Raw genomic sequence first — 22,500 nt, 5'->3', positions numbered from 1 at the left:
TGCCTAATGTAAAGTCTACCTCTGGAAGGAGGGCAAGAGAAGGGGGAGTATTCATGCCCTCCAACTGCATTCACTTGCTGACAGAAGAGAAGAAAAACAAAAAGATGAAGATGAAGGGGAAAAAAGTAATCCAACATTTCTCATGTGTGTGAAAACACTGTCTTGCCAGGTTATGCCAAACCACCTCAGTTCATATTTTTTGTAATTCCCACCCACTCCCACGTAACTAAGATGCTAGTAATTCTTGTTTTTCTCTGTCTGTCCCTTAGGGGAAGCAGTCTTTTTTTATTTGTGTGAGTGACAAGTCATGGTGGATTTTTCCACAGTTGACAGTTGTTCCACATGGTAGTCAAAGTGCAAAGTTGAAAGCAACTGGACTGACGTTCCAAAAAGAAGTCCAGTTGCTTAACTCTCCTTGATGTTGAACTCTTCAGAGAACACTCCATAGGCTTTACAAAATTAAAGTCCATGTAATGAATTTCTGCAATTCTGGTTCTTGGCTGAGTAACAGATTCAACAGTTCCATAAATACAAATATTGTAACTATGCAGTCATAGAAAGGCAGACAGATTAAGTTTGTACAAGACGTCAAACATGTTTGAGGTACTGTATAATAGAAGTGATGTTTGGCATACCCTGTTGGAAGATCCAACAAGTCAAGTCAAAAGACAAATTAAGTCTCATGAAGTCAATTTCAAGTCCAAAATTGAGTTAAGCTAATTTAATTTTGGCTTTATAGGACAGAGCTTTCATCAACTATAGGAACCTACTGAGACATAAATATTTCTGGAATGCCATGATAGACGTGTAGAAGAGTAGCAACATCACATTATCAGGGGCCCGGCCATGGCCTAATGGTTGGGCACTGTATGGGTTATAAGACGGCCACCGGGGTTCGGTTCAGGCGTGGGTCAATTCGCCTTTGGCTAAGCCCCGCCCTCTTTAGTTACAGTTGCTAAGTTGGACAGATAAACTTTCAATGCTGAGATATCAACGTGATTTATGCAGTGACTGCAAATCGCAGCAGTTATTCACTCCTAATAAATAAAAAAACGCATTCATAGTATTGTGAATCTAAGTATTTATTTTCTGAACGGTCATGCGATGCATCACAGCTGTTATGGGCTCTTCTAATAATGGGTATCGATAGGCATTGTAACCAGCACCATGGTAAGCCGAGCTCTCATATCTTTTGAGCCCTGACTCAAACTTGCTAGACGAAAACGAAATGTAGTCATCTTCAAAGCTACCACAGCAATGTGTAACATTAACCCTTATGTTGTGTTCGGGTCATTTTTGACCCGTTTTCAAGTTTTAGTGTGAAAAAAACACACTTTCCTTTATTTTCTTGGAATAAGGCTTCATCTAATCCTCAGTCACAATCATTTCAACACAAAAAAAATATGTTTTATCATTTTAGTAAATTTTAAAGGTCCAAAAAAAAAAAAGTTACATCTGTGGTGTTCGGGGGTCAAAATTGACCCGGTATAGCTTTTTGGTTGTTTTATGCATTTCTGAAAAGCTGTTGGTTGCCCTTTGTCTTCAGTTTGGTGATTTATGGTGAGGAAAATATATTTCTTGCCTGAACTTTTTTTTTGCCAGCTTTTTGATATTACAAATCCAATATGGCCGCCGGACAGTCCCATACACTACGTCATATCTCCTGTTGTGAAAGGAGTACAGATGTATTTCTGGTGTCTACTCATATGTTTTCATGGTCAGGGAATTCATTTCTGCATTATATAATGAGATTTTTTGCACATTTGTTTGCAAAATACATTTTTGCACATTATTTTTTCCAAAAAAACGTATCAAAAATTCATAATGGCACCCAAACCTGTAGAACTGGTCTTATACTTTCCATAAAGTTGATGTGGCAATGACATAATGGTCCATGTTCATGGCATAGGGGATTCAGATGAATAGTGTGACTCCTCATGTTCATTGAGGTGTTCATTTCCAATAGCTTTGCATTAGATTGGCGGAATAGCTGTGACTCTGACATAATTGTTATTTTGTATATTTACCACACTAAAATCATACAAATATTGAAAAACACCAAGTCAACATATTTAAACATTAATTGTATGCACTGAAAAAATAATTTTGTTGACATTTGGTCTTTATCCTGCTATAAATCTCTTTGGGTTTGTTTTGGACCCGAACACCACAAATGCCACTCTTGATGATATTTTTTAATATTAGAGAAAAACTAATAAAATAAATTTGGGGATTGTTGTACTCTCATATCAGCTGTAATACATGGACAACATAATCACCAATTGTATCACTTTGGGAGGTATTAATAGTGAATTTATGTAGATTTTGATAGTTTTGGTCATCAAAAACGATTTGCATAATGTAAGATAAAAGATCTTTAAAGTCAAAAAGATGAATACATCAAGTAATATTTCCATGGATATGAATACATACCAAGTTAGCCATGAGATGAAAAACAATATTTGATGATAACTAGTGTATTTAGGTATTTTATAGCTGAGTTTTGTTATCACGGGTCAAAAATGACCCGAACACCACAGGTGTATGCAGCTTATATTATGAACACAACACAAGGGTTAACGTTTGGCGTTTATATCTTCAGTAGCTTAACAAAATCACATCCATCAGCTGCTAGTCAAAACACTCCTGCCGTGACCGATAGTTAACTTCGCTAGCAGTGTTTCTTTATTAATTAGGTCAGAAATCCAAAATCCTACTCCGAAACAGGTTCGTGGTTTGCTTAAAACCTTACTGAAAAGTGACACGAATGAGATGGTGGCATGATCGGAGCACACAAAGTATGTTTTTGATCCGTGTGTCGAGTGTGAGGCTGCCGAGACCCTTCAAGGCAGACTATCCAGCTGCTATATTAGTCCGGTTTTAGGTAAAGAGGAAAGCGATTACCACATTATTTACACCGCGGGGAAACTTGCACCTTTGTCACAAATACCCCAGGCACAATTTCCAATCATATTTTAATAATACGACCGTATCTCGCAACTTGAAAACGTGCGATTTCAGCATTGAGTTCAATGGAGCGCTGTCAAAATAGTCCGAGGTTTGTCCGAGGTCGTCCTTTTGCTGCGCTGTGATTGGTCAAAAAGCACTTTAGGGCGGACCTTAGCCAAAGGTGAATTGCGAATACTTCCCCATTTCTCTCTCCCTACTCATTTCCTGTCTTTCCTCCACTGTCCTGTCAAAAACACAGACAAAAAAGCCCTAAAATATATATATAATAATGCAAAAATATTGCAATATCAGTTCATTCGGCACATACACACAGAGGAAAGAAGTCCATTTGCTAACATATGCAAATGTTGTTAGGGTGTCAGACTTGTAGCCCTAAGGTTGCCGGTTCAACTCCTGACCAGCCAGGTTGATGGGGGAGTAATTAACCAGCGCTCTCCCCATCCTCCTCCATGGCTGAGGTACCCTGGTACTGTCCTGCTGCACTGCTTCCTTTTGGGCACCGTTGGGGACTTTACCATTGCACGGGTGAGGCATAAATGCAATCATTGTGTGCAGCGTGCAGTGTTCACATGTGTGCTGTGTCATAATGACAATCGGAGTTGGAGTTTCCCAGTTGAGCTTTCACTCTCACTTACATGGCCTTCCACAGATTCATTTTAAGGGTAAGCAGGCACACTGGAGGTAAATTGCTGCGAAAATAAAACCAAATCCGAAAATAAAACTACAAAATCTTTGTCACAAGTCACAACACAATGTAATTTGATTCCCAGAGTGATTGAAGATGCAATAAATATTTCATCTACTACTTGTTAATGGATCCTGCCCTTACCTCTCCCTACACTTCCATTCATGGCTGACGTGCGCTTGAGCAAGGCACCTAACCCCACATTGTTCCAAGGAATGTAACCAATATCCTGTAGTATCTGTAAATCTGTAAATCTGTAAAAAAAAAATAAAGTCAGCTACAGTAAGTGTAATGTAATAATGTAATGTAATCATCTGCTATTCTTAGAGGAGACATCTTTGCCCTGCCTGCCATAATGAAAAGGGCTCATGAAAATAATCATCTGTTCAAAAGCGGGTCTCTCAGCACAACCAGTGCTCTCCCCATCCTCCTCCATGACTGAGGTACTCTGAGCATGGTACCGTTCCACCGCACTGCTCCCTTGGGGCACCATTGGGTGATGCCCCCTTGCACGGGTGAGGCATAAATGCAATTTTGTTGTGTGCAGTGTGCAGTGAACACATGTGTGCTGTGGAGTGCTGTGTCACAATGACAATGGGAGTTGGAGTTTCCCAGGTGGGCTTTCACTTCGGCTTTCACTTCACAAGCAAGCGTTTGGGAACCACTGCCTTAGCAAAGCCATGGAGCTTCAATCCCCACAGCCAGAAGATAGGAGAGGAGACAGAGAGGCATTGGCACTCTATCATCCAGGGCAGGGCTGGGGGAGAAATAGGGCCATAATTAGTGGTGCAGCACTGACTCACCGGTGGGCCCCGCATCCTTGTGGCCCCCTATTTTCAGAAATGTTAAATATATATATGAAGAGTTCAGATGCAAAACCCCCTAAGTGCCATATCAGAAAATAATCTTAATTCATTTTTAATTAATACAATGCTACAAAAATTGCATATTTTTTATTTTATTTATGTAATATAACTATTTATATGTATTATCAAGTACATGAATGTAAACCAAACTAACAACGGGGTTCTCTAAAAATATAGAAGTGCAGGTCTTCAGAAATGGAGTTAGGGGGTTTTGCATCTGAACTCTTCATATATATATATTTGCATTTCTGAAAATAGGGGCCCACAAGGCTGCAGGGCCCACCAGGAAATGCCCGCTATGACAGATGGCCAGTCCAACCCTACTATCATCACTATCACCATATCTATTAACAGGTGGATTGTGTCGACAGCATATGGTGACGAGCAGGGTGTGGGTTAAGAAATGTAGAGGCCTACATAACTCTCAGGCCTCTCTCAGGCCATAAATCCGACGCACATAACTAACACGCAACTCCGACGCCAAGCTAGCTATTTTACTGCGTGCCAGCGCAACACGGCTCGGCAAGTGTTTTACGTTTATGAACTGACATGGGTCCAAGAAGATAATGGAATTAAATTTTGTACAGGGCCGGAGCACATTTCTTTCGCACACGCAGCCAATAATTTGCATCCAATCTCCCTTTCTTTCTTTCTTTCTTTGTCTGTTATCGTGTATTGTTGGCCCTTTTCTCTCTTTTTTTATTGTCAATAGATTTTATTTGGTTTAGTTTAATGTGCTATTTGTTTCGAAAGCACATCCCCCGGCTGGCTGATCAACAGCATCAGCACCACACATACGTCTTCAAAGGTAATGAAATATTCAGTTAGTCTGGATTGCCCCGTCGCTAAGGAGAATGTTAATTTAGCACGCTTGATGTAGCACCTCTGAACTGGCTTATACGGCTTTGTAGGGGATGCGCTGAGGATATCTCGACTTCTCAGAGGATGGCAATGCTCGCTCTAATTAAGAATTTCTCTGGACAGGGCTTGGCCTACAGCAAAGGACAACTCCTCAGTTATGTACGCATGTACATGCAGTGTTGGCCTTAGGGATATAATTATGGTCCACTGACAGATTCTGCCGGGCCCTAGGGTCATCTGAAATAGATGCAATGTAATGAGGACCCAAATCTTGACACCCGAGACAACAGACCCCTTTGAAAGCATAAGCCCACCTGGGAAACTCCAACTTCCACTGTCATTGTGACACAGCACTCAACAGCACACAAGTTTTCACTGCACACTGCACACAACGAAATAACCCCAAGGGAGCAGTGCGGCGGGACAGTACCATGCTAAGGGTACATCAGTCATGGAGGATGATGGGGGAGAGCACTGGTTAATTACTCTGCCTTTTGCCAAATCAAAGTCTGCTCTCGAAAATGTTAATCACTTTTCACTTAAATAAATTCACTACTTACACCATTTTCCCTGACTGTTCATTCGCTTTCTGCGGGGCTTTTCCCCATTTTCATGGTTTTGTTGCGTTGTTTAACCCTATAACACTCCCCCCCACCAACCTGGCGGGTCGGAAGTCGAACCGGCAACCTTTGACCATATCTGTCACTTTGTTCCCTCCCATTAGCTGCCCTGTGTCTGACGATGTTTTACCAATGTTTCAGGGCTGGACTGTGGGAGAAGTAGGGCCCAGGCACTTTTGACTTTAAGGGCTCTCTCATAATTAGCGGCAACAAACTAAGTCACGGGTGGGCCCCGCACCCTAGTGGGCCCCTATTTTCAGAAATGTAAAATGAGAAAAAATAGGGGCCCACGAGGGTGCAGGGCCCAGTATGCCAGGTATGCTAGATGCCCGGTATGCCAGTTGGCCAGTCCAGCCCTCTTTTGCCAGCGTTTTGTAAGAGACTAAGCCACATTATATAACTCCTTCTGGTCCTCCGGTATCTAATTGGCCTTCTGAATTTGAAAACAAAAGACGAATAAAGATGTTCAACTCTCTGATTTTATTCCTTTGCCATAGCTTGAGCTCTGATTAAAGCATTATATGATATCCATAGAAACTAGCCTCATGGGTACCATGAGAACAAAGTGGAAAGTACAGTACAGGGTTTGTTGACAATCTAAATGAGCTATTTCTATTTTTGTTGTTTTTCTGTGTTTGTATGTGTTGTGCAAAAAGCCAACAAACAAGCAGTGAAATCATTGTCTTTGGAAGGCAAAACATCTTTGGGATGTTGTGGAGTTTATTGTAGCATTTAAAGGACTTAATGACATATCGCCAGAGGGACTTGATAACACACATGCCTCTAAATTACCATTATGATACAACAGAGCACCAGAAACATATGGTCTAGCTTTTTTTTTTTAACCCTGTCTCTTTCTCTGTCAAACATGAATACAGCACTCACTCTACATATGTACTCTCTCTCTCTCTCTCTCTCTCTCTCTCTCTCTCTCTCTCTCTCGTTCATAACCCCCCCCACCCTTCTCTCTCTCTCTCGCTGGCTCTCTCTCTCTCCTTCTCTGCCTCTCTCTTTCCTTTGCTCATTCCCTCTCTCTGTCTGTGATCCCAGCGAACCACAAAATCAGTCCCAGTCCTTATCTGTCTCCCTCCCTCCCTCCCAGCCGGCGAGGCAGGCGAGGCCTCTCTCTCTCTCTCTCTCTCTCTCTCTCTCTCTCTCTCTCTCTCTCTCTCTCTCTCTCTCTCTCTCTCTCTCTGGGCTCTGGGCTTGTGGTGTGTGGTGTTTCTGATTTAGTGTCATGGCGACCAGGCCCTGACAGCAACACAGGAGGAGAGCTGCCCTGCTATAAGGAGAGGGAGAGAGAGAGAGAGAGAGAGAGAGAGAGAGAGAGAGAGAGAGAGAGAGAGAGAGAGAGAGAGAGAGAGAGAGAGTGACGGAGAGGAGAGCTGCCCTGCTATAAGGAGAGGGAGAGAGAGAGGGGGGAGGGGAGAGAGAGGGAGAGAGAGAGGGAAAGAGAGAGAGAGAGACTGAAAGATTGTGGAAGAAAAAATCAAATAGATACAGAGACGAGAGAGAGAGAGACCAAGAGAAGAGGAGAGGAGAAGCTAGTGGTGGAGAAGGAATTAGGGAAAGAAAGAAAGCAAAAAAAAGAGAGGGGGACAGAGAGAGAGAAAGACGTCTCTCTCTATCTTCGGCACTCAACAGCCTCCCATGAACAGTGGGTGTGGAGCTAATGCTCTCCCTCCGTCTGGCCCTCTCTTTCCCACCTTCCTTCTCTCTCTTTCTTTACCTCCTTCCATCAACCCCACCGCCTCTCACTCTCCGCCACCACAAGCCTGTAGGACCTACTCGGCTTTCATGCATGTATTGGCATCGCCAGCAGACAATGTGTGAGAGTCAGGCTCAGACCAGGGAGAGAGAGAGGGAGAGAGAGAGAGAGAGAGAGAGAGAGAGAGAGAGAGAGAGAGAGAGAGAGAGAGAGAGATTGACAGAGAAAGAGAAAGAGAGAGCGCGAGAGATTGAGAGAAAAAGAGAAAGGGAGAGGGAGGGATAAAGGCAATGAGTGAGAGTCAGACTCAGAGAGAGAGAGAGAGAGAGAGAGAGAGAGAGATTGAGAGAAAGAGAGAGGGAGAGAAAGAGAAAGAGAGAGGGAGGGATGAAGGGAGAGAGATGGAGAGTCGGATTCAGACGGGGGCGTGTGTGTGTGTGGGGGGGTGGGGTGGGGGGGGCACACTTTGCCACCACTGAGTCCCTAATGGCCATCGTGGTTTCGCATTTACAAGCCCCCTAGTACAACAACTGGCATCATCTAAGCCAAGCCAGCTCACCCCCTCGCTCGCTGCTGATAGCAATCTGAAGACCAGGGCCATGGATGGTACAAATTACAAAAGGGGTTTGGTGTCCTTGTGAGAGGGGGTTTTAAGCAATGTAATGTTTGTGCACATGAGGGCTTGAGGTTGAGTGAGGTTGAGGTTGTTGCTTTCAGCGTTGGACTCCACAACGATGCGGTGTGTCAGGAGTTTTTAAAGACGATAACAGATTATTTTTGGGGGGCTGGGGGTATTGGAAGGAAACAAGATGTCTTCAGGAAGTCCAAAAAAGATGGTTATGTATGCATATGGCTGTTTGTGTGTGTGTGTGTGTGTGCGTGTGTGTGTGTGTGTGTGTGTGTGTGTGTGTGTGTGTGTGTGTGTGTGTGTGTGTGTGTGTGCGCGCGAGTGTGCGTGCATGAGTGCATAATGTATGTACGTGTGCGCACACATGCGCGCACATGCGTGAGTGTGTGTGTGTGTCTGTCTGTGTGTCTGTGTGTGTCTCTGTGTGTGTGTGTGTGTGTGTGTGTGTGTGTGTGTGTGTGTGTGTGTGTGTGTGTGTGTGTGTGTGTGTGTGTGTGTGTGTGTGTGTGTGTGTGTGTGTGTGTGTGTGTGTGCCCGAGCCAGACCCGTACAGCAAAAAGCTGTACAGGGGTCTGGGTGAGCTCGGAGAGAGTGTGGGCGGGATAAACGGTTGTCTATCAAAATGCCTTGGCACTCAACGCCAAGCAACAGGATGGTAGAACAACCAATCCCCACACAATTCTGCGTAACGTCACAGCTGTCTTTCAGAACGTACACGTGACACTCCCCTTTGTAGGTGAAGCGGCAACTCCGAGCCGTCGTAGCAGTGAATGCGTGTGATCACCACAGCCACAAACAAGTTTCCTAATAAATCGTGTTTTCACTTACACAGTTCAAAAATGCCTCGTTTTCAACCACATGGCCCTCCTTGATCAACCAGCGAAATGTTGAGCAATTTGGGGCTTGTTAAATGGCTATATTTATGATTGTTGTCAACATGGCATGTTCAGTGTTAGCTAGCTAGCTGTATACACGGCTGGATACCTAGCTCTGTGTAAAATTGACGACAGGTTGGCTAGCCGCTAGCTCGGTAGACTAGGTGTCATTCCCATCTATTTAGTAAGCTACTTAAAGACTTTCAAAGCTCCCAAATATCTAGTTTTTAATGACATGGATCTTATTAGAATTTGGGGCAGGCATATAATACAAGGCTGGATACCTAGCTCTGTGTTATTGACGACAGGTTGGCTAGCCACTAGCTTGGTAGACTAGGTGTCATTCCCATCTATTTAGTAAGCTACTCAAAGACTTTCAAAGCTCTCAATGTCTCGTTTTTAATGGCATGTGTCTTATTAGAAATTGGGGCAGCAATTTCATTCTACACCTACAGTAGTGGTCTGATAATAGCGTGTGACTATCTGGTTCTGTAAAATGCTCAAATTAGCTTACTGAGCTAGCTTAAAACATCGAATGATCAAATGGTAATGTGTTGTGATCTATTTGTGTCCGATAAGTTCATGGTGTATTTTTACATCAATCCATGTCAGCCACGAAATGTATTATCATCCAGGCTTTTTAAATTAAGTAAACACTTTCATGCTGTACGTAGCACGGACGGCCACCATGTTTCTTCTTAGAAAGTTTCCTGTGTTTACTAGGTAGCCCGGCCCCCCTCGCGATTTGATTGGCCCTGTCATCGGATAACTTTCAGCCTCGCAAAACGACCGGGGTCCGCTAGACTGCCCCCGGGAGCAAATTCAATTTGCGGTCGCTAGGGGCGTCTAGATTTCTAGGCTGTGTGTGTGTGTGTTTGGACGATAGTTGGAGAGGCCAGACTCAAAGACAGATACTGAAGATGCACAATCCTGAAACAGAACCTTCCCCATGCACGGGCACCTAGGTAACCGAGACTGTGTCATAAAATTGCATATACCCTAACACACACATGCACACACAAACAAGCACGCACGCACGCACACATGCTTGCACGTACACATGCACACACGCACACACAGACACACACAGACACACACACACACACACACACACACACACACACACACACACACACACACACACACACACACACACACACACACACACACACACACACACACACACACACACACAAACACACGCTCCATACACATCTACCCCAACCCCCTTTTCTTATTAATTCCATGCTGATTTAAACAGCAATAAACGTACCTTGGCATGTCACGACTTTAGCTCTGCGAGAGCTACTCTTCCAATCCTTGCTGTGCTTCCATGCATGTGTACAGCCAGCCGAGGCCCTGACGGGTCCATCGGACACGGTGTAGACAGGGTGGGCTTTTAGCCCTGCCAAGTTCCCCCAGGGGTGGATCACTGCGTTTCATTTAGGTAGGTTGTTACACAGCATGATTGCGGAGCCGGCTTTGACCGCTTTCATATGCCAGCATGGAGTTTTTATTTTAGGTCAGACGGGACTGTTCAATCAAAAGCGAAACCAAAACAACCTGGAGGTCAATTGCAGGCGGGGAGGCCTGTCTAGTCAAAAAACTGAAGCCTACACCATGGGCAAGTTGTCTCCTTTCCTTGGAAGAGAAGGAAATGTTGTGTTAGAACAGAGGCGGGCGGAGATCTCTTGATAACAGCCATGGGGCAGGTCCTGGATTTTATTTTTTTATTTTTTTGCAGTGATGATCTCACTTAACCTCCACCATTAGCACCGTAGACTGCCTACGAAACACTTCAAAACCATCCATTGCACCTACAGGATGCAGCCAAGCAACACCCACCCACCACCACCACCACCACCACCACCACCACTGGGCCTTCCACCTGCCACCCTAGAGATCGATCCATCCACAATTAACCGCAAACAACGGCAGGGAAGCTGACAGGAGGGGACAGACGGAGAGTTGTCCGGGGCCCAAGGAGAAAGGGGGCCCAGTATTGAGAGTCCATATTACAATGTACCTGTATGTAGTAATACTGTATGTACCTGTATTGGGTAGGGGGCCCTCTCAGATGACTTTGTCCCGGGCCCAGCCAAAAGCTGTCGGTGGCCCTGAATAGCCGGATGTGTGTCCGCCCGGAGGCTACTACACAATTACTCACTTGTGCAGCCATAGCCAACTAATGAATCCTAGGAGGATCCCTAAGTAAAGGGCTGCAATACTTTAGAGGGTGCTGGACATAAGAGGAAGAGGAAGAGGAATAGGAAGAGCTTCTGTAACAGCGCTGCCACAGTGTCCTGCGGTCATTATCGCCGTGAGTTATGTCTCCGTCTCAGCTGGGAGTGAAATTGATCCTTTGATAAACGCCCGATGGGGTCTCATCTTTCCTTCAGACACCGGACAAATCAACTTGACAGGTGGTGGTAGTAAAAAAAAAAAGACAGATCAGATCAAGGCAGAAGGGAGAGAGACAGAATGATAAAATAGACAGGAAGGTGAAAAAAACAAGAGAGGGAAATAAGAGAGCAACAACATGCAGATTAAAACAAAAACATCTAGATGGGTTGAATTAAAACACATTTATAGACATGACAGAGGAGTGCAGATCATTGTTTTGTCCATGGACATGTCACAACATCTGCCAGCGAGCGAGAGAGCGGAAGGAGATTACTGTGGGAAGCCCTGATAATGATGATGTGTAGGTGGTGAGACTCAAACCCATAGACCCCCAGGGAGGCCCACTCACAACCCATCTCAGAGTCCTCTCTCTCTCTCTCTCTCTCTCTCTCTCTCTCTCTCTCTCTCTCTCGCTCTCTCTCTCCCTCTCTCACACTTCTCTCCCTCTCTCTCTCTCTTCCTCTATCTCTCTCACTCTCTCTTTTTCTGTCATTCTCTCTCTCTCTCGCTCACTCTCACTCTCTCTCTCTCTCTCTCTCTCTCTCTCTCTCTCTGTCTGGTAAACAAAAGTCGTCCCTCATACGAAAAGTTTGGCCTTTCAAGTTCTCTTGGGCCAAGTTCTCTGTTCGAGGAGAAATCTGCTTATGTTTTGTTTGTTCTAATGTTACCCGCCATACATCATACTCACCATCAATTTATTCTTATTAAGGCAGCCCCGTCCGTTCGACTGTCAAGCGACGGAAAAGAGAAGGGGAGACGAGTGCCAGCTCTCTAAATGAACGAAAGAGGAAAAAAAGAAGTAGAGAGCCGCCAACAGCAGAATATAAAATAGCGAGAAAAAAACAACAAAAACAAAGCGGCAGCACCTGCGTTTAATGTCACAGCAGGTACGCAGCGGTTAGCTTTTATATTGCTGCTTGTTTGTCTGCGGTCTGATTTTCATTCACACATTTTTCTTTTTTTTCATTTAATCACATTTCTGGTCTGTTCAGGAGACATGTTGTCACTTAGTCATGATGCCGCTTTCAGATAGCTCTTCTGTCTGGCGTCGTTGCTGTCATTCGTTTATGGACTGTCAAAAAGTTTGAAATGCACTCAATTTCAGTGATGCGTCTTTGTGTTCGTTAAACCAATATGCTGTATTTTCACATGGTTCATCTCTCTCTCTTTTGACGACGCTCCCTTCTTTCATCGGCTTAGCAGGCAGTTTGGACATGAACTCGTCTCCATTCACTAGATGCAGTAGGCTAGTTGTGTATCTCTTCCTTAAACTCTCTGCGATACAGGCCTGTTTCGATACAGGCTTGTTTCAGATCAGCTGGATCGGAGTAGTAATGTGAACAGGGTTTTTTTTCAATTATTATTATTATTTAAGCGCAAGCGCGACAGTGTGTGTGTGTGCGTATGTGGTGGACACAAAGTTAAAAAAAAAGAAAGGTGAGCAGACGCTCTTTAAAAATGCTCCCAGTTAAGGCAGGCCAGACACAGCTGGTTGGGGGGTCGTGTGACAGACTAGCACATGCTTCCAGACAGTGCAGTGTAGTGCAGTACAGGGCAGGACCTGAGCTTGACTCCCTGAGCTTCCAAGGCTGGACTGGCCATCTGGCATACCGGGCATTTCCTGTCGGGCCCTGTAACCTTGTGGGCCCCTATTTTCAGAAATGTTTAAAAAAACTAAAAACTAAAAAAAAACTAAAAATCTTTTTCTGAAAATAGGGGACCACGAGGGTGCGGGGCTCACCGGTGAGTCAGTTCTGTGCTGCTAATTATGACGGGGGCCCCTTTAAACCAAAAGTGCCCGGTCCCTATTTCTCCCCCAGTCCATCCCTACTCCCCGTGCTTCCATTCCAGACAGTGCAGACTAGAGCAGACCCAGTGGGCAGTCTCCTAACCTGGATCTCTCCGCGCCGAGCAGCCAGGCAGCCACCAACCCCCGGACCTCTCCGCTCCTCTCCTCTCCTCTCCGGCTCTCTCCCCTGACTGTAGGCTGTAGGCATGGCTCTCACTCGCACTTTTATAGATCACTATTAAATCGTCAAATTGTTGCGACTTGGAGCGGTTCGCTCTCCAGGCCTGTAATGACTTTAGCAGGTGTTCGCACACAGACGCTATTCAACACATAAAGTGAGAACTGTGAGAGACTCTGGCATGTTATACCGTGTGTGTGTGTGTGTGTGTGTGTGTGTGTGTGTGTGTGTGTGTGTGTGTGTGTGTGTGTGTGTGTGTGTGTGTGTGTGTGTGTGTGTGTGTGTGTGTGTGTGTGTGTGTGTGTGTGTGTGTGTGTGTGTGTGTAGGTGTGTGTGTTCAGGCACTTGTGTATGAATGCTTGCAATGTGTGCATGTGTCTGTGCATAGAAAGTGTGCATTTGCTTATGTGTGTGGGTGTACATCCATGCATAAGTTATATAGATCTATTCATTTCAGTGAGTATAGTAATTGATTTGTCAAACATTGCACGTATAGATATCATGTTGCCCATAGCACAGTAAAAATGCTTTTTGGACACAGTACACAGAGTATCGCTGATGGTCTGGAAGCTGACATTAAGAACGGCAACGACAAATTTTCCAGCTAAAATGTGGGGGCCCTTTTGTATTTTCACCAGCTTGAAGTGTGGCTTTTTAAGAAAAAAAAGAAAACCAAGCATATCTGTTTTTGCAGGCCTGTGTGTGTGTGTGTGTGTGTGTGTGTGTGTGTGTGTGTGTGTGTGTGTGTGTGTGTGTGTGTGTGTGTGTGTGTGTGTGTGTGTGTGTGTGTGTGTGTGTGTGTGTGTGTGTGTGTGTGTGTGTGTGAGCGTGTGTGAGCGTGTGCGTGTGCGTGTGAGCGTTTGCGTGTGTGTGCGCGTGTGCGTGTGCGTATGCGTGTGCGTGTGTGTGTGTGTGTGTGGGCGTGTGCGTGTGCGTGTGTGTGTGTGTGTGTGTGTGTGTGTGGTTGCAAAACAGTATAAAACCGTGGCAATCTGTTACCATTAAAGGGCAAGACAGACATAGTGACATTTCAGTCAATGCGGCAGTGGACCGACGTGGGCGATTCTTAAAAGACGTCAATCCCGCTTCCAGGGGCCTAATGTGAAAATTGATAACTGATGTGCTCTCACGTTGGGAGACACCATGAGCAAGAAAAATGGACACAAATATCTCGGTGTCCACAAGGAAAAAAAAGGGGAACACATGTCGAACTGTGCGGAGGGCCTACATTCAAGAACAAAGGAGGCGTTCTTCAAATGCTGATTCTATACCGTCTACACTTCAAAAGATTTGCGACTCGTACAATGTCGTTTGTCATTCTGACTCTGATATATGTCCGTGTAAATGATATATATTTGTATTTATCGAAACCATTCACGTAAGCACTTGGACAGTTCTATACTGTTCACATTGTTTATCGAAAAGAATGCAACTGTAGTAGGCTATCAGCATCAAAAAGTGGATGGAAGTGCTTGCATAGAAATCATTCATTATTTTGTATAAATAATCAATGCAATAATTAATAGTAAATAATTTCTGTGTAAGACAGTACAGTACGTCTGTAAAAAGGTTTACTCTGTCAACTGAATTAGCTATAGTAAATGCCTCATGTATCCTATATAACTCATATTTTACATGATATATAATCTTATTATTAATGCTTTGGCATTAATTAACTGGTTATTAATCAAACAAATCATTCATACATTTTTTAAAAATTAAACGCCGTAAACAGCAACTTTAACAAAGTTCACTAAACAGTGTTAAATGCACTCTTCTGGGTTTTCTTCTGTTATTTTGGTCAAATAAAAATAAATCAGCTTTTTGGGTTTGAGGTTGCAGTATAACATTTTGTTTTTGTTGTTAACTGTTGTTATTTTCCCAGTTGCATAATAGGATATTCCTCACTTATGAATTCACTGGAGCACAGAAAAAAAAATCTTTATGAAAAACATTAGCACATCAGGCAGGTTCCCACATATGCTTAACTAAGCATCCTGTTATAAATGGGACGATTTGTGGGGACTCATTAAGAATATAGAAGACGAAAGAGAGAGAGAGAGGGAGGAGAAGTGTGTGTGTGTGTGTGTGTGTGTGTGTGTGTGTGTGTGTGTGTGTGTGTGTGTGTGTGTGTGTGTGTGTGTGTGTGTGTGTGTGTGTGTGTGTGTGTGTGTGTGTGTGTGTGTGTGTGTGGGTGTGTGCGTGCGTGCGTGCGTGCGTGCGTGCGTGCGTGCGTATGTGCGTGCGTGTTTGCGTGTGTGTGTATGTGTGAGAGAGAGAGAGACAGAGAGAGAGAGAGAGAGAGAGAGAGAGAGAGAGAGAGAGAGAGAGAGAGAGAGAGAGAGAGAGAGAGAGAGAGAGAGAGAGAGAGAAATAAAGAGAGCGAGAGAGAGTGCAAGAGAAATAGTATGGGGTTCTGGTATGCATCAGAGCGGAGCAGTGTTTACAGTATGAATAAATGAGCAAAAGAAAAGATAGAGAGGAATAAAATGAAAAAAGACCAAACAAAGCATATTTACCCTGAAAAAAAAACATATTTCTTCTATTGTGTCTGTGATATTTGCTGTCTTCAATTAGGCTAATGCGTGGGGGAGAGTGTGACAAACAGAGGGAGCCGTGATTAATCTCTGGATGTACAGCCAAGCAGGCAGAGATAAGCATAAGCACTCAGTGTGGATAGAGAGAGAGAGAGAGAGAGAGAGAGAGAGAGAGAGAGAGAGAGAGAGAGAGAGAGAGAGAGAGAGAGATCCTCTGTATCAGGCTGGCAAATGTTGATTAGGCATACAGACCCCCTACCCATCAAAGCTTCCACTATAAATTGTTGTGATGCTTGTGACATCAGCTCAGCAGGGGAATGCCGACAAGTTCCAGAAGTCACAACATCAAGAAAGTTGCACAGGGAGGGACGAGAAGAAGAAGAAGAGAGAGAGAGAGAGAGAGAGAGAGAGAGAGAGAGAGAGAGAGAGAGAGAGAGAGAGAGAGAGAGAGAGAGAGAGAGAGAGAGAGAGAGAGAAGACGAAATGGAGGACCAGAATTGAAAAAAGAAGGAGAAGAAAAATAATATTATAAACAAACAAAAAAGACAAAGAGGAAAAGAAAGAGAGAGAGGGAAATTAAAAGAAAAGAAAAGAAAAGAATGTTGGAAACAACTGAAGAAGATGAAATGAAATGGAAAGCCAATTAGTTGAATTCAGTTAGTAGCACTGTTGTGATATACAGTACTGTACTCTTCCTGGAGCTGTGTCTGACTGTGTGTGTGTGTGTGTGTGTGTGTGTGTGTGTGTGTGTGTGTGTGTGTGTGTGTGTGTGTGTGTGTGTGTGTGTGTGTGTGTGTGTGTGTGTGTGTGTGTGTGTGTGTGTGTGTGACTGTGTGTGTGACTGTGTGTGTGTGTGTGTGTGTGTGTGTGTGTGTGTGTGTGTGTGTGTGTGTGTGTGTGTGTGTGTGTGTGTGTGTGTGACTGTGTGTGACTGTGTGTGTGTGTGTGTGTGTGTGTGTGTGTGTGTGTGTGTGTGTGTGTGTGTGTGTGTGTGTGTGTGTGTGTGTGTGTGTGTGTGTGTGTGTGTGTGCGTGCTGAGCAAGCAGGCTTCTCATTGTTATCTCCCTTTCCCTAATTAATTGGGACACCGCACTGCTGAGATTCAAAGAGAAATGGAGCAGTGTCTTCCACCACACACACAAAAAAGAAAAAACGAAGAGGAAAGAAAAGAAAAAGAAAGAAAAAGGTAAGTGCTGATGAAAAAAAGGTCCCCCGTCTTGTGCAGAGACAATTATTTCTGGGTGAGTTATGGTGAACTAAATAGGCACAGCTCCGCTTGCAGCGTGCTTTTATTTTGTCGTCATTTATCAGGGCAAAGGGATGGCAATTGTCCCTGTTTTTTTATGATTCTTGGACAACTGTGTCTTTCCCCCCCTCATTTCTCCATCTCTTTCTCTCTCTTTCACTCTTTTTTATTTTATTTCCAAAATATCATTCCTCCTTCGACTCCTCACAAAGCGCAAAAGCCTCTTAAATTGATTCCATGAATACTCCAGCCCCCCCCTGCCCCCGCCTTAACAATCTGGTTATGAAGTGGCAAGTGAAGCGGCTGGTTATAGGTTTTGCGTGGATGCTGGAAAAGCCATCACTTTTTACATGAGGCAAATAAATCATAGACAACAATACCGTGCTGAAGCTTATAGACAGACACAGAGGGGCTTTTTGAGCCTGATTTTTTTTTTTTTTACTATTACCAGCGTGCGTGACCTCTCCTCCGCTGTCTGCTGTTAGACTGTGTTAGGCCCCATTTTATACAGTGACTCTTAAAAGTTATAACAATGAAAGCACCACCAAATAAGAATGGTGCTAATGATGACATGAGACAACAGCCCAGACATTGTCCAGCAAGCATTTTGAAATGTGTAGTTTCTACACCATGCTATGCAGTTTCCACACAGTAAAAAATACATTAACATTGTTAATATAACTGTTAAAGAATTAAAATTAACTATCAAAGTACATGGAAGTCCTTGTGCACAACCTTTCAGTTGTCCAGGTGCAGGTGTAAGGCAGGAAAACATGATCAATGTACTTCTAAAAAGTTCAGTAAAGCGCTTCCAAAAGATAAAGAGAAAAAAGAACAGTATCCAGTGTGCAGTGTTTAATGAACCTTTTATATTAAATTCACAACCCATTTGTTACCACTCAATAGTGTTAAGAGTGCTAATTTTACTCTTTGGTGAGTGTAACAATTTCAGAGTTAATTGTTTTCAATATTGTGTGAAGAAATTACACTGGCCATTTGCAGAACTAACTTTTGACACTAGAGTAATTTGACTCTAGTGTTACAAGCACTCAATCTGGATTTACATACTCGGTATACTCTCTCTTATATACTCTGAAATAAATATTTTTTTCTTACTGTGTAACATGTAGAGTGTTTTATAATATTGGACACTGCTTTGCAATGACACGTTTACACTTTCATTTCAATTAATCACAAATATGTTGCCAAGCTCAAGCGAGATGACGTTTATTAAATTAATACATCTCCATTTCCATTTGATATTGGGAGTGTACAGTACAATATTAATTTACATCCTCATTCTGACACACAGGCCAATGTGTACTCTCACACACACGTGTGTGACGCATTCAAATTACAATGACAAAAGATCGATTACGTACACAGTACAGAATGTCTGTCATGTGCCCTCTGTGAAGCCATAAACCGCGTGACCAAGTGAGCAGGAACGGCTGTGTAACATAGCACTTCTGCTCATATATCAAAACTATATTAGGCCTACATGTTGGGACGCTCATTTCAAGTTATTTGTTATGAGTTATTTGTTTTTTTTTCTCTCTGACACTCAATTCAGTTAAATCCGAAATGTGCTTGATGACTTCATGCAACATCAAAGCTTGTACTTCCCTCATTGCAAGTAATGTAAAATGTCATAAAAATTTCATGCAAAAAAATCAAAACTGCACTCGGTGGAGACCTTTTCGTTGTGATGTGTCACTGTTCAGCAGTCATTTCTATGAATAAAATAGACACTAAATCCTTTGCCATGTACTTCCTAGGAAACATGACTTATGTCAACAATACGAGACTTCAAATTCAATATAAACGCTGAAGGGGCTTTCTGCTTTTCCCCCAGTGTGTTTCATGCTGTCTAAAGGCACTACACTTCCGCCCCTCTGACTCGTCAATAAAAGCCATGTAATCCTTTCTGCTCGCTTTCTCTCTCTCTCTCTCTCTCTCTCTCTCTCTCTCTCTCTCTCTCTCTCTCTCTCTCTCTCTCTCTCTCTCTCTCTCTCTCACCGTATTTCTCAGTTTGTCACACTGATGTGCGCGCAGACACATCACACACACACACACACACACACACACACACACACACACACACACACACACACACACACACACACACACACACACACACACACACACACACACACACACACACACACACACACACTCTCTCTCTCTTTCTCTTTCTCTCACTCTTACTCTCTCTCTCTCTCTCTCTCTCTCTCTCTCTCTCTCTCTCTCTCTCTCTCTCTCTCTCTCTCTCTCTCTCTCTCTCTCTCTCCTTTCTTCCCCCTGTCTCTACTACAATAATTGTCTCTCTGCTGCAGTGCATGGCATGATGGCAGTACAAGAGTCTGTTTGTGCAGCCGTGTTCACTCTCTGTGTCCAGCCCAGGCCTCTAGTGCTTGAACCAATTGCCCAATGAAAAGAAACACCTCCGCGCGCGTTCTCCCATTTTTCTTTTTCTTTCTTTTTATTGGGTGGAAAGAAGAAAAAAAGGGAAGAAAGTAGTAGAGTCTCCGCTCTGACAATGGACTGAAGACAGAGAGCCCTTGGCATGTTTTGGAGACGCAACTTTCAGGAGTTATGCTGCAATTCCAAAAGGTGACATGTCAAACAACGAGACTCTCGAGGGGAATTTAAAAAGAAAGCAACTCTTTTTCTATTTCTGTTTGGGTTACCTGAGAACAGTAGGGCAGTCACTCAATTTTTTTGGGCCACGCTAAAAAAAGAATGCAATATTGGACCAATCTCAATATTTATAATAATAATATGAACCATATTCTCAAAGGACACTGTGTCATTTGCTTAGAATGGTCCTATATCTGTCTCCAAAGCACACAGTAATTTGGTTAACCAAATAGGCCTACATGAATCTAGGGCTTTTGTGTGCGGAAAGTGACTGAAAATCATTTGAAATATGTCCCGTCCCTACCTGCTCCAAATCAACTTCCCCATTTGAAACACAAAATCTGTAATATCCATTTTTCCTGGAAACACCAAACTTTTTAGTAGCTTATGTTTGGTGGGGTATGAAAATAAGTCTTTAGGCCTATCTGACTGGTGTGATGACAGCTTTGGGGACTTCTGGTGACAGGGATTGGCGATCCGCATGGCACCACCGTGACGGGTGAAGAGGTACAACAATCCCTACCAAGCACTGTAAAAAAAAATACCAGCTGCCTCCTCAGAATCCCAAATTAATCTAAATCCTTATTGTAAGTTGTGTGAACCTTTGAGTTGCAGCTCTGTGTTCCAACAACACATACAACTCCACACAACTTACAATAAAGATTTCAATCAACTTGGAGTTCAGAGGCAGCTGGCCAACTTATGATTTCAAGTTAAACCATGCTGCTGCCATTGAAGTGTATAGCACAATAAATTAACTATAAAAGTTATCATGACTTATCACTGATGTAACATTTTTACAGTGTAGTATTGCTGGTGCTGGAGGAACGATACAACATCCATCTATATGTCGGCCTACTGGGTGCTAGACTAAGTAAAGTAAATGGAGAAAACAAAAGTGAAGTCAGCTCCCATAACTGTTTTTTAATCATGATGTTTCGGAAATGCCCTTCATGTCAGATGGTGTTAACAGCCTATCGGTGGCTCTTCTCGACAAAGCAGCCCATCTGGACACAACGCCCCCATCTTTAAGCTGACTCAGTGCTTACCTCATCTTACTAGCCTCATCTCCCACCTACAATACTGCCTGACGTCATTATAAAAAAGGCACGTCATCTGGCACGTCAAAGCAATGGCGCAATTCTCTTTTGGGCTGATTTGAAGGTTTTACACATGACACTAGGGCATTAGTGTCACTTATAGTTGATATTTGTGAACGTTAAGGGTGGTAGGTTGGGGTGGATGTGGGTTAGACTCTGAGTGAATGTATTGTATGTGCATAAGAGTTGTCCTGTCAGTGTTCTGCATTGTATACTGCTGTCATGTTAGGGGAACCTCCTTGAAAATGAGATAGGCCTATGTGTGTGCCTGTGTGCGTGCGTGTGTGTGTGTGTGTGTGTGTGTGTGTGTGCGTGCGTGCATGCGTGCGTGTGTGTGTGCGTGCGTGTGTGTGTGTGTGCGTGCGCGTGCGTGCGTGTGTGCATGCGTGCGTGCGTGCATGCATTTGTGTGTGTGTGAACTCGTGCATGTACTGTACAGTACATGTGTCTTGTTCTGTAGCTGCAAGGGTGTCTGTGCGTGCAGGGGCATATAGTAGTAAAGTATGTATGTGCATAGAGAAAGAGTGTGTTTGCAAGAACCTGAAAAATTAACAGTGTGCAAATGAGGGACCCACCACCGAGTTGTTTGCCCAGAGAGAGCAAACACTGTCAAGGGGAGGGAGCTGCCGCAGCCCAGCACAGCCTGGACGCGCACACATACATGCAAACAGTACACACACACATACACATACACACATATGGCACGCACACACACACACACACACACACACACACACACACACACACACACACACACACACACACACACACACACACACACACACACACACACACACACACACACACACACACACACACACACACACACACACACACACACACACATATGCAGTACATACACACAAACACACATACAGCGCACACACACACTCATACAGTACACACACACACACGCACGCACACACACACACACACACACACACACACACACACACACACACACACACACACACACACACACACACACACACACACACACACACACACACACACACACACACACACACACACACACACACACACAGATGGATGGGAACACAGCCCTGGGAGACTCCTAGGAAGCCGCAGGGACTTGTGTGAACTCGTGTGCATGGCAAGCCTATGCAAACCCTCCCCCCCCACACACACCCAGATATACACAAATGCACCCACAGACACATACATCAAGACACACACACTCACATACACATAGGCTGTGCACACATATACAGATACATGCATATCTGAGCAGACACACACACTCAGTCCTCCACACACACACACACACACACACACACACACACACACACACACACACACACACACACACACACACACACACACACACACACACACACACACACACACACACACACACACACACACACACACAC

The sequence above is a fragment of the Engraulis encrasicolus genome, chromosome 20 (assembly GCF_034702125.1).
Source record: "Engraulis encrasicolus isolate BLACKSEA-1 chromosome 20, IST_EnEncr_1.0, whole genome shotgun sequence".
In the NCBI taxonomy this organism is placed as follows: Eukaryota; Metazoa; Chordata; class Actinopteri; order Clupeiformes; family Engraulidae; genus Engraulis; species Engraulis encrasicolus.
This window is presented reverse-complemented; position numbering follows the sequence as displayed.